The sequence below is a fragment of the Penaeus chinensis genome, chromosome 3 (assembly GCF_019202785.1).
Source record: "Penaeus chinensis breed Huanghai No. 1 chromosome 3, ASM1920278v2, whole genome shotgun sequence".
Classification (NCBI taxonomy): domain Eukaryota; kingdom Metazoa; phylum Arthropoda; class Malacostraca; order Decapoda; family Penaeidae; genus Penaeus; species Penaeus chinensis.
This window is the reverse complement of record NC_061821.1, coordinates 849,023-861,284: the sequence shown is the minus strand read 5'-3', so window position 1 is coordinate 861,284 and position 12,262 is coordinate 849,023. Positions and strand designations below refer to the sequence as shown.

Genomic DNA, 12,262 nt, shown 5'->3' with positions numbered 1-12,262 from the left:
GATAAGTTGGGATGTCTATGTAGGGAGGACGTGGGCATGACAATAGAATATGTGGGACTGAAAGAGGAACATTCGGAAACCGCGAATGTTCCAATGAAGGATAGTTATACTTTCGTTGATTTACTGGCAAAGATTGCAGTGCGTGTTGGAGAATTTGAAGGGGAAGGTGCTAGAGGGTGCGATAAAGAATGAGGTTGGGGAGGTGGTGTTGTATCAGGAGGGGTGTCGGGAGGTAGAGGGTCTGGGGAAGAGGGTACTTGTGACATGAGGGTTTCACGTGTGTATCCAGGAGGGAGTGGAAGGGATAGAGGGGATAGTGGGAGGGTTAATATAGGTGGGGCTGGAGTCAGGGGGAATGGGTTTTGTTGGGATGGGGTAGGAGGATTGGGTGTAGGGAGAATATGAGTAGGAGGAGGATGGATAGCGGCAGTCACTTTGAGTGTGGAGAGAGCGGGAGTTGTAAAATTTGAAGGTGGATGAGTATTAGTTTGGGACTCGATTATGTAGTTCTGGATATCTTCAAGAGTTTCTGTAGTGGAGTTGGTTGGGGAGTTTTGTGAGATAAAGGTTTTCTTGTGAGGGGGGGAAGAGAAGTCTGGTGTCTGAAGAATAGGGGCAAAGGAAGGTGGAGGTGATTGTGGGGTAGGGGAAGAGGGGGTGGAACGTTTATTCTGTCTGCTGCGGGTAGTGCGGGGAGGGAGAGGGGAAGGTGTTGGGGCTGTAGTACAGATTGGAGTGTCTGGATTTAGGATGGCAAAAGAATTTGACTGGGTAGAGATTGGAGTGTCTGGATTTAGGATGGCAAAAGAATTTGACTGGGTAGAGATTGGAGTGTCTGGATTTAGGATGGCAAAAGAATTTGACTGGGTAGAGATTGGAGTGTCTGGATTTAGGATGGCATAAGAATTTGACTGGGAAGGTAGGAGGTAGAATATGGAAAGTTAGATGGAGGGGAGTTGGGTTTAGGAGAGGGTGTAGGAGCTAGGGGGGTAGGGGGAGTGGCAGAGTGAGCAACATTACTAGAGTAGGGGGGGTAAGAGAAAAACCTCGTCGACGAGCCTCCTGTCTGGCTTCACGTAGAGTGAGTCCAAGTCTGAATCTGAGAGTTGCTACCTCAGACTCAAATTTGTAGGTGGGGCAACCTTTATAAAATACATTATGGGGGCCGCCACAGTTTGCACATGTGCGTGATTGTGCAGAGCAGTTTGATCGAGTATGGCCAGGTTGGGCACATAGCGGGCATCTGACTGTGGAATGACAGTGTTTGGCTGGGTGTCCTAAACGCCAACAATTTTGGCACTGACGAGGAGGAGGTTGATATGGTCGGACAGGTAGGGATTCCCCACCTATGTAAACATTAAAGGGAAGGTCATGTCTACGGAAAGTAATTTTGGCAATGTTAATGGATTTCTTACGATTTCCTCTGGTAGGAATGGAGTAGCATTGTACATATGTTGCATCATAGTCTGTGAGACAAGCGAGTAAGTCCTCTCCACAATCTGACCATTCTTTGTCATAGATTGGGCAATCTGTTGGGGAGATAGAGACAGTTCCGGTGCAAGTATTGAAGGTTGGATGAGGTTCTGTAGGGATGGGATTACCACATAGATCAGTTAGTTTTGTCAATGCTATAGTTTGGTTTTCAGTTGTTACTGTGACGAGACGGGAGTAGTCGGGTCGGCTACGGAAAGAGACTTTGCCTACTTGTTTTTGGAGGCATTGTTGGAAGAGGAGGGTGTTTTTAGAGTAGGGAGCTGTGGGAGGGATCACGAAAAATCGGTCCCATTTGGCTGGGCTAAATAGAGTATTTAGGATTCTTGTAGAGGTGGGGGTGGTAGAAGTGCGGGGACGTGTGGAGGAGGGAGTAGTGTTGAGGGGGGTAGTGTTATGGGGAAGGTGGGCAATAAGGTTGTAAGGTAGTAATAAGGGGAGATGGGATGGTTGATGAAGAAGGTTGTAGGAGTAAAGGTGTTGAAGTTGAGCATGCTGGGAGAGTAGAAATGTCTCCTGGGGGTTGGTTTTTGATTAGGGTTGATACTGTACTAGTATGCATTGATAAGGGGGTAGTTGTTGCAGTGTTCGGAGCCGTGGTCAAAGGAGAGCCGGGATTAGGGCTATTTGATAAAGGGGCAAGCCTCATTGCCCCTAAAAGTGGGGTTACGTCTTCATTATTGGCCATGATAAGCCTGGAGTATGTTGGGGAAAAAAATAGTCCACCCCTAGGGTCCCCTTGAGGGGTAAGGGCCAGATTGGCAGGGGAATACCGTGCCCATGGTTCCCTCAGGCCGTTCAGGACTGACATAAAGGCAGCCTTTCATCCTTTCAGCACGGCTCTCACACCTTAGGAGGTGGATAGTAGAAGGGATTGGTGAAGAAACTGAAACGAAAAGTATGAGTGGGGAAAAAAAAACATGCAAAATTAGTTGAGTCGATGGCTGAGTCCCAAGGTTGAGGAGTTCCTCATCATTGGGTCTCAGTCTTCGTCTCCTAAGCCCCCCCACGACAACAACGGGCAAAGGTGTCAATAAGTAGACCCTGTGACCGTACCTGATTCGAATTGGCGGGAAAAACGTATTTTTTTTACTATGAATATCGATGGTGTTATTTTTATTATAAACATTATAATTATTATAATGTTTTCTTAATATTAGTAACAGCAAAATAAGATAACGTAAAATATTTCATAAATCAAAGACAAGGGTGAACGGGCGAGACGGGCAGTACTCGTAACTGGCTCATTGGTGACTTAGTACAAGTATAGCCATATACGTTTAAAAACAACCAAACAAGTACTAACAGTGGGGATAGCACGTGTCTACGCGTCGTACCCGTCGGCAAGGGATTTATACATATATATATATATATAGATATGAATGTATATATATATAGATATGAATGTATATATATATAGATATGAATGAATATATATATTCATATAAACATGAATATATATATATATAAATACATATATATATATGTAAATATATTTATATATAAATATATATAAAAATATGTATAAATACATATAAATATACATATATATATTATATTTATATATATATAATATATGACACACATACACTCACACACACACACACACATATATATATATATGAATATATATTTTTATATTCAAATATATATCTATATGAATATATATATTTATATTCAAATATCTATCTATATGAATATTTATATTTATATTCAAATATATATCTATATGAATATATATTTATATTCAAATATATATCTATATGGATATATATATTTTTATTCAAATATATATCTATGTGAATATATATATTTATATTCAAATATATATCTATATGAATATATATATTTATATTCAAATATATATCTATATGAATATATATTTATATTCAAATATATATCTATATGGATATATTTTTATTCAAATATATATCTATATGAATATATATATTTATATTCAAATATATATCTATATGAATATATATATATTTATATTCAAATATATATCTATATGAATATATATATTTATATTCAAATATATATCTATATGAATATATATATATGAATACATATGTGTATGTATTTATATATATATATATATATATATATATATATATATATATATATATATATATATATATATCCCATTGGTGACGGGTGTAGAAAACTTTATAAGAACTCTGGCGGCCAACGGCAACGCGTCGTCTTTGAGCGCGTGAGTTCGGTACATCAAGCCGAATCACTGCCTCGGAGCGCTTTCGCGCGCCGCCGCACGCCACATTTCGAGCGTATTGTTATGACGCCTATTGGCGTGACCCGTCGGGAAGGGGATATATGAATATATATATTTAAATGAATATATATATATATACACATATACATATATATACACACACATATATGTGATATATATATATTTATATATATATTTATATATATATATATATATATATACACACACATATATGTGATATATATATATATATATATATATATACACTCACATACATACATACATAAACACATATATATAATATATAATATATATATATAAATGTAAATATATTATATATATAAAATATATATTATTCATATATGAATATATATATATATAAAATATGATAGATTATATATAAAATATAATATGTATATAAGCTATATTTGTGTATATTTATAAGTATGTATATATGTATCTAATATATACACACACACACATACATACATGTATATTTATACATATGTATACATGTATATATGTATATACAGTACATGTGTGTGTGTGTACTTTAACATAAATATATGTATATATATATACATTACACACACACACACATATAAATATATATAATATATATAATATATATAATATATATAATGTATATATATATATATATATATATATATATATATATATATATATGTATGTCTATATGTCTACATACAGGTATACATATATGTGTGTGTGTGTGTGTGTGTGTGTGTGTGTGTGTGTGTGTGTGTGTGTGTGTGTGTGTGTGTGTGTGTGTGTGTGTGTGTGTGTGTGTGTGTGTCCATAAATATATATGTATATGTATATAAATGTATGCATATGCATGTGTATATATACATACACATGTATACATATATATACACACATATTGGTGGTTGGCTGTCCCAATTTTGACATACACATTGATCTTTTCATGTTTGTCTTCTCATCTTTCAAATTGGAATATTTTTCTTCAGTTATTTGGTAAACTGAATTATCATATAGGAGAAAATAAATCAATATACAGATGTCTTTATTGAAAAACAAAACAGAAAAAATCCAAAATCTAACATACAGATTAAAACAATATAGGAAAGAAGTATCATATAATATAAAATTCACAAGAGCTACAGTTTTCAAAGCGTAGGGCATGGAGAGCGAGCAGGAGCAGGAACAACGATTCTTGTGATCTACGGAAGCTTTTACACTTCTGTTCCTTCGGTTTCTTTTATTGTTTCCCCGTGCACATTTGAAAACCTCAACGAAATGCCCCTTGCTCTCACTCCATTAAATATGTTGACACTTTCTATTTTGCTAATATCACATGATCATTGTGACTAGAATACGTGAGGAAATGATGACTTTTATATTATGGTATAAACTGACACTATGATAAAGCAGAAATGGCATATCAGAAAGTAACAACTATGACAAGATAATGAAGGCTTTCACAAGCCACATGCTGGTCAAGGTACCAGTATATCATCACAAGGAATGTAGCTAACTAAAGTCTAAAAAGTCTAAAATATATGGCATCAAATGTGGCTTTACATCCTGTGAAATATGAGCTGGTATGTAAAGCACAACTCATTTCTGTATTTCCATCCTCTCTCTCTCTCTTTGGAAATTGCTGTCAGCCGTTTGCGTTGCAAAACTGCCGCACTAAAGTATGAGAAAGGTCAAACTCAAGTCGCCAATTGCTCATTGGACATTTTGCCGGATGAGTCAATGTAAGAAATTAATGGCTACACTATAAGATTTAACTTTTTTCTGTATATGGGAGTATTGTATGATTTTGAGTATACACTGCAATGACCTTTCATTATGATTTTACTTTTAAATAGAACATCAAGCAATTTGAATATCAGACCAAAATTGTTATTGCTTCTTATGCAATACTTGGCAGAATTATTTATCTAATTATTTGCCAGTTTACCATTTTGTAAAAGAAGGAAAGAGAAATGAGTTGTAATAATATATGAAATCACAATATTTCCAAATCAAGATGAGCTTAAGTCTACCAAACTAAAATCTATGGCAAATACTTCACTTTTTCCCGATATAAATATATTTATACTGTGCAAATCTGACCTACTAAAATTCTGGAAAAAAATCCTTTGCATGTATATTCCCTTAATATTCACAATGATGTAAAACTCATTCTTGTGTGTGACACTTTGAACACCCTCCTGGTATGTTGAAAATATAACCACATTCTTGACACAAAAGACTCATGACATTCCAGAGTAAACACTCATATTGCTAGAGGCCTTCAGTGCAAAAAGGGCAGAATATCCATCCTTAACCTTTTAGTTTGTAGCATAAGTAGATATTAAACCCATCTCACAGCATTTAAAAATTTTGGAAAGACAAATAAAACACTGGCTTTTGGCATAGTGCCTTGCTGAGTGAATTCTAGGGACCTTGAGTTTACATCACATTCAGTAAGTGGAGGTGCATAGAGTGGGTTGGATGGTAGCTGGTCCTAGTTTAAACTATAGGAGGGAGGGGGGGGGGGGGTCTGTCTCAAAAGCATCTAAATTTGTTCTTGTAATTTAGTGGTTCTTAACCTTCTTTGACTTCAACCCAAAATCCTGTCCGGATTTTGACCATGGCAGTCCATATACCTGCATAAATTGTCTTTTATTCAAAATTCACATTCTAAAATAACATAAACTGTCTGTCTCTATGATTTGCTTAGTCTTAGATGTTATGACAGGTATTCTGTACACAGGACTAATACTTTACTAACTTTTTAAATAGGTATATTGGGGAAACAAATTATGCTTATATCCTTGGTGACCCACTGAAATGGGGTGGTGGCCCAGGGGTGAAGAAACACTGTAATTGCATTTCATTGCAACAAGAGACATTAAGTATTAAAGTGGCACAAAATTGACTATAGATATGGCTAAAAATAATGGGGACTTGAATTTGAAGTCTAATAGAAAAATTATCCTTGCCAAACTCATGCACACCCAAATCTTAAAAAAAGATAAAGAAACAGTCATTCCAAGTTTCAAAACTGTAACAATATTTCCTGAAGATTTTAGAAATGGTCTGTTTTGGCCTTTCTACACTGAAGGTCCCATTAATACCAAGAGTTCACATATGCAAAAATGCATTTGCTATATATGTTGCACTACTTGTAGGAAATTAAAAATATCAAGACATTATAAACAGAAATCAAACAGAAAAAAAACAAACAATTTCAGGGTCATCTTAAAACATGACAATTAGTTCCTTTAAGGCTGTCTTTCTTCAACTGTAAATTAATGAGAGAAAACAAAATAAAATAATAATAATAAAAAAAATCCTAATCATATATAGGATTTTCCGTAATAGTTTCTCAAATCATGAAATCCCTTTAACCCCCCAAAAAGAAAAGAAAGGAAAAAGAAGAAGAAGAAGACGAAAAAAAAGGCCCAGTGATAACTGAAAGCCTTCCAATATTATTCCTCTTTCTAATAAGACAATCTTTTTCCTAAAAGAAAAATAAAATAAAAAATAAATAAGAATAAATAGATAAATAAATATCGAATAACACCTGGCAAAAAGTTGGTTATATTCGCTTCCCTTGGAATTAGTCCACGAGTACCAAATATCATTTATTCTTTTCTCCTTATACTTAAAACTGGGCATACTTTATATCACAGTTCTGATTCTTTTTCTTCTAACATCTAAACAAATGATAATAGTTATTCTTTGTCTTTACTTTGTGTTAAATTCATGATAGGTAAAAGACCAAAGTACTTTCTTACAAACTAGACTAACGTACATGTGGTCAAGAACATAATTAACAAAGTTCAAATTTTTGTTGCTATGACACTTCATTGTACGCAAAAGGAAGAGTATAATTTTATGACACAGGCATATGAAAAACAAAGGAAATATTGTCCATCATTACAAGCACAAATGCCATGTTCCTATTGGTTTGGGAATTTCATTGGCAAAAATACTATAACTTTTTAGTATTTTGTAATCCAACTAAAGTTCAAAACTTAACAAAATTATGTCATACACACATGCACAAGCATGCATACATGCGCACAAGCATGAATGCTAGCACGCAAGCACACTCACATGCTCGCACTCACTCACACTCTCTCTCACTCACTCTCTCACTCATACTCTCTCACACACACACACACACACACACACACACACACACACACACACACACACACACACACACACACACACACACACACACACACACACACACTGCATGTGTGTGACTGTGTATGTGTATTTGTGTATATAAACTTATATTGTACATTTGTGTGAATGGCTATAAAGAAAGTACCAATCATATTCATAATACTATACTGTACTATATTATTTTGTACATATTTACTGAAATTAAGCTCAAAAGAACCTTTTGCATATCTAAAAATCCTACCGATAACAACAAAAAAAAAGATGAAACTAAGAGAATGCCTCTTGCCCCTACCACGATAACACCTTTGCGCACTGCAAGCCCTCTCACTGCCTCTGCACACGCTCCTCAGACCAGCACCAACAGATAGACAACTCTTCCACAACTGAGAATATCAACTACAAAAAAGTAAAACTGCATTCCATATTTCCTAATCTCATCTCCCACTATTTACTTCTTGCCGGCCTCTGTTCTGGATGGTATTTGAACACGTGTCTTGACAGATGTCCTCGCTGTCTGAATGCTACCCCGCACGTTGAACACTTGTATGGTTTCTCTCCTGTGTGAATCCTGCATTTAGGAAAGAAATGTACCAGAAAATTATTGATCTTTTTTTTTTTTAATTAGGTGAAATATTAATTAAGGCATCAATGTGGAGTTAATTAATATCAGCTGAATTGTTTCTAGAATCATAATGCAAACAAATTAGGTTTTCTAATATCATCAAGAAATTCATGCTCCTATTGAGCTGACGTGTCATCAATGTACCTGATATGCCTCTTAAGGTCTTCTGTTTGGTGGAAGCCTCTACCACAAACTGCACAGTGAAGGGGCCTGTGAGCAGTGTGGGAGGCCATGTGCGACCTGTGTTCTCCTCGTGCTATAGTTTCACCACACACCTGTTTGAGAGGAAATGTTGATTTTAATATTGTTTTGCAAAGACAGTCATATTATTAAACTGTTGTTCACCTTCATCACTGACCCTATGTTCTAAGGAATATAGTGCAAATGACTATTGGAACACAAGGAAGGTGTGTTGGCTGAGTACTCTACAAGCAGGAACAAGCTTCTAAACACAGCAAGTGAATTGCAAATAACTTAGTTTGGCTGGTTAGTACAACTCAGTGGGAGTTACTGGGTTTCAAATGGATGCCTTCATCTTACTCTACCTTGACTAGTTGATATTTTTGCTTAAAATTGCTCTTGGTAATTTTCCTGAACTGCTGTTCCTCTTTGACCAATGTCTGAGGAACAACTTTACTAAGTTTACAGAGAGTGAACCCTAACATATGGCTCCCACGGTCGCTAACCTCTTTTTTGCATTCCATATTTAATTTATTCAATGTATTTCCATTCTATTCCTTTGCTCACTTGCTATTCGTGCTTTCCACACGAATAGCAGGCTCTCCTGCTTGTAACTTTACTTGTCTCTCTCCCTATTGGAGGTAATTTTCATGGGCAGCAACTTGTTCCTCCTTGTGACTAGTTTATAAGAGTAACCCTTTATAGTCTGTTCCCAAACACAGTTTCCTGATCTTTATTGAAAAGCTCTAGACTAATTTATGAATATCAAAGTGCACATGAATCGGACCACCTATTGCTTCATATAGTAGGAAATTACTCTTTGTGTATATATATATATATATATATATACACACACACACACACACATATATATATATATATATATATATATATATATTTATATATATATATATATATGAAAGGAGAAAACACATTACCGTGTTGATACTATGGTATAAAAACCCACAATGTAAAACTAGATTTTTCAATTAAAATCTAGTTTTACATTGTGGGTTTTTATACTATATATATATATATATATATACACATATAAGTATATATATAAAATAGTGAATAAAGGGAAAATTTATGTGTTTTTAATATTTGCAAATAGCTTTTCTACTATTTAGTGTTTTCCAGTTTTCTGAAGATGTTTAATCTGATACATGAGTTTGTGATTGAAGTTTATATATTTTTTTTGAGGACATCCATTTGATTGAACAAAAGTCATATTCATAAAAAAAGGGATGGGGAATCACTGAATAAAGCATCAAAGCTCAGACTAGTTTAATATATAAAAATCTCCCAGTTACTTTAGTTAATGAGGACTTTCCCCCTAAAGGCAAAAAAGATAAGCTATTGTAACCTTATAACAAATCTAAAAATTGGGTCTCACTCTAGAAATTTAACAATTCTGATTGAGAACAAAAAAATAAACTCTACTATAGTGACTGTTCTGTACTATGGAATGCATCAAAAAAACATGAGCGTGCCTAACATGAAAAGCCAAATCTATTTCTTCTTAGTAACAAGCTGAACATACCCTACACTGCCCTGGTGCGACACTGTGCTTGACTGAGTCACTCCTGCTTGATTTGGCTCCTCCTCCTTGACTCGCTGCCCCCAGGACCCGAAGCAGTGCACGGGCTGCTGCTAACTGCTGTGGCAAGAAAGAGATGTTGCTGTGAGAAAATTAATGGAAGGTTTACATTGCACATGACATGAAAAAATACAAATGCATACACACAAATTAATGATGCTGTTAATGTATGGTTAGTATAACATTCAGTGTGTAGATGAGTTGCTCTAGTGAGCACTCAAGACTTGCAATTTCATTAACACATGCATTCAATTTCCAATGGAAAAAAAATTGTCAACAAATAAGCTTTTGACACTGTTATATATGTTGTAAAGTGTGTGTATTCTGGTATCATTCAAGCTTTTACACTCAAAAACATTCACATCAAAAATATATATATTTTTACAATTGCTACATACCATGCTATCAGTGATTAATACTTACCTTAGTTATTTTCATTGTCAATAATTTGGAAATTAAAAAAATAACTTTTGAAATAAAGCATTTCTTGTAGGAGGCAGCCTGATTGCACAAGTAGTCTCACTATTCATGCCATTAGATAGTTATTTAGATTTTTTTTGAACCATCTACTTGAGAGTAGACACATAACACTCTCATTTTCAATGACCCTATATAAAAATTAGCATTCATGCAAAGGGATTCCAATTTTTATACGTGGACTATTTCCCTCTTTTATCATTAAGGTGTCATATTACACATTACTGCAAGGATTAAGGATATAAATGGCATATATTGTGATGCAAGACTTTCCCCTTTCTTTCATGTTAGTGTAATAAAATATAACTCTATTTACAGATTCTTGGGTGCTCTTGTAATATTTCCAATAACTATATAATCTGTTGACTGTAATCAGGAAAACAGGTTAAATAAAACAATGTATTGACATTGATTCACATTCATTAGACATCAAATTCGACACTGACTGAACAACAATGAAATGATTAGTGTCACGCATTGCGACAGGATTTTGTGGCTCATTTGACACCACAGCTGGGCAGCCTCAAAGACCAACACAGGAGATTACAAATGCCTCACACCTGGTGATCATTCTCTGAAATAAGCTCTTCTGCCTCTTGTGACTATAGGAGGAGGCTTAATCTCAATCACGGCACAACTAGGTACTTCAGCAATGGATTGCTTGGATTTAACCAGCTTCACTCATAGCTCGTCACCACTTAACTTGTGTCCTCTTCATCCGTGACCAGAAATACCCAGCTAACATTTGTACACATTGACAGGCTAGAGAAACGGTCTACAACATTCCTCCATCGAGCCTCGGTTGGACTGCAGTAGTTTCTGAATGCATATGTAGTACGATTTTACAATTGTATGATGTCACAGCAGTGGCAATATGCCTAGTACTGGCATCTACTATGACATCATAGTAATAATGGAGAAAGTCTGAAAATAGTACTATGATATCACAGGACATGTTTAACATCTTGAATGATGAGTTCTCTCCCTATTACAGAATCTCTGGATTGTTACCTCATTTTCTCATATTTGCACCAAGCTTTAACTTGCTCATATAAAACAATTGTAATTGTACTAATACTGCATAGCTACCGAGGCAATAATGGACACAGTGAGTAGCCACAATCACACAGTACACACACACACGCACAGTCACACACATGCATGCCTGCTTCACTCTTGTATGCTGCCAGCCAAGTCTCACATAGCGTACTTGCTCTGGCACACTTGCCTATGGCATGAGGACACCTTATGATACTTATACTGTAGTTTGTCCTGACATCATAAATGCAGCTGACATCAGCAAGAGAGAAGGTGACTTCGTTCAAGAAGCAAGGGCAAAGCAGACTGCAAGTGGTGGCATTGACGGATACTGTATTACACTGAGTTTTTTTGGGGAAAAAAGGGGTGTTAGACCTTAATGTAGCTCGAACAACACATAGCATATACCTTTCACAACTCTGAATATAAAATGAAAGCTCTAAGT

General features: G+C 35.4%; 1 long non-coding RNA gene across 1 annotated transcript; it reads right to left on the bottom strand.

Annotated features, from left to right (window-relative positions):
- Window positions 1-4,759: 4,759 nt before the first annotated feature.
- Window positions 4,760-10,917, bottom strand: LOC125044309. Its single transcript, XR_007116467.1, has 3 exons — window positions 10,246-10,917; window positions 8,667-8,797; window positions 4,760-8,468 (listed from the first exon to the last, which is right to left on the bottom strand). It is a non-coding gene; the product is annotated as an uncharacterized LOC125044309 (long non-coding RNA).
- Window positions 10,918-12,262: the final 1,345 nt, after the last annotated feature.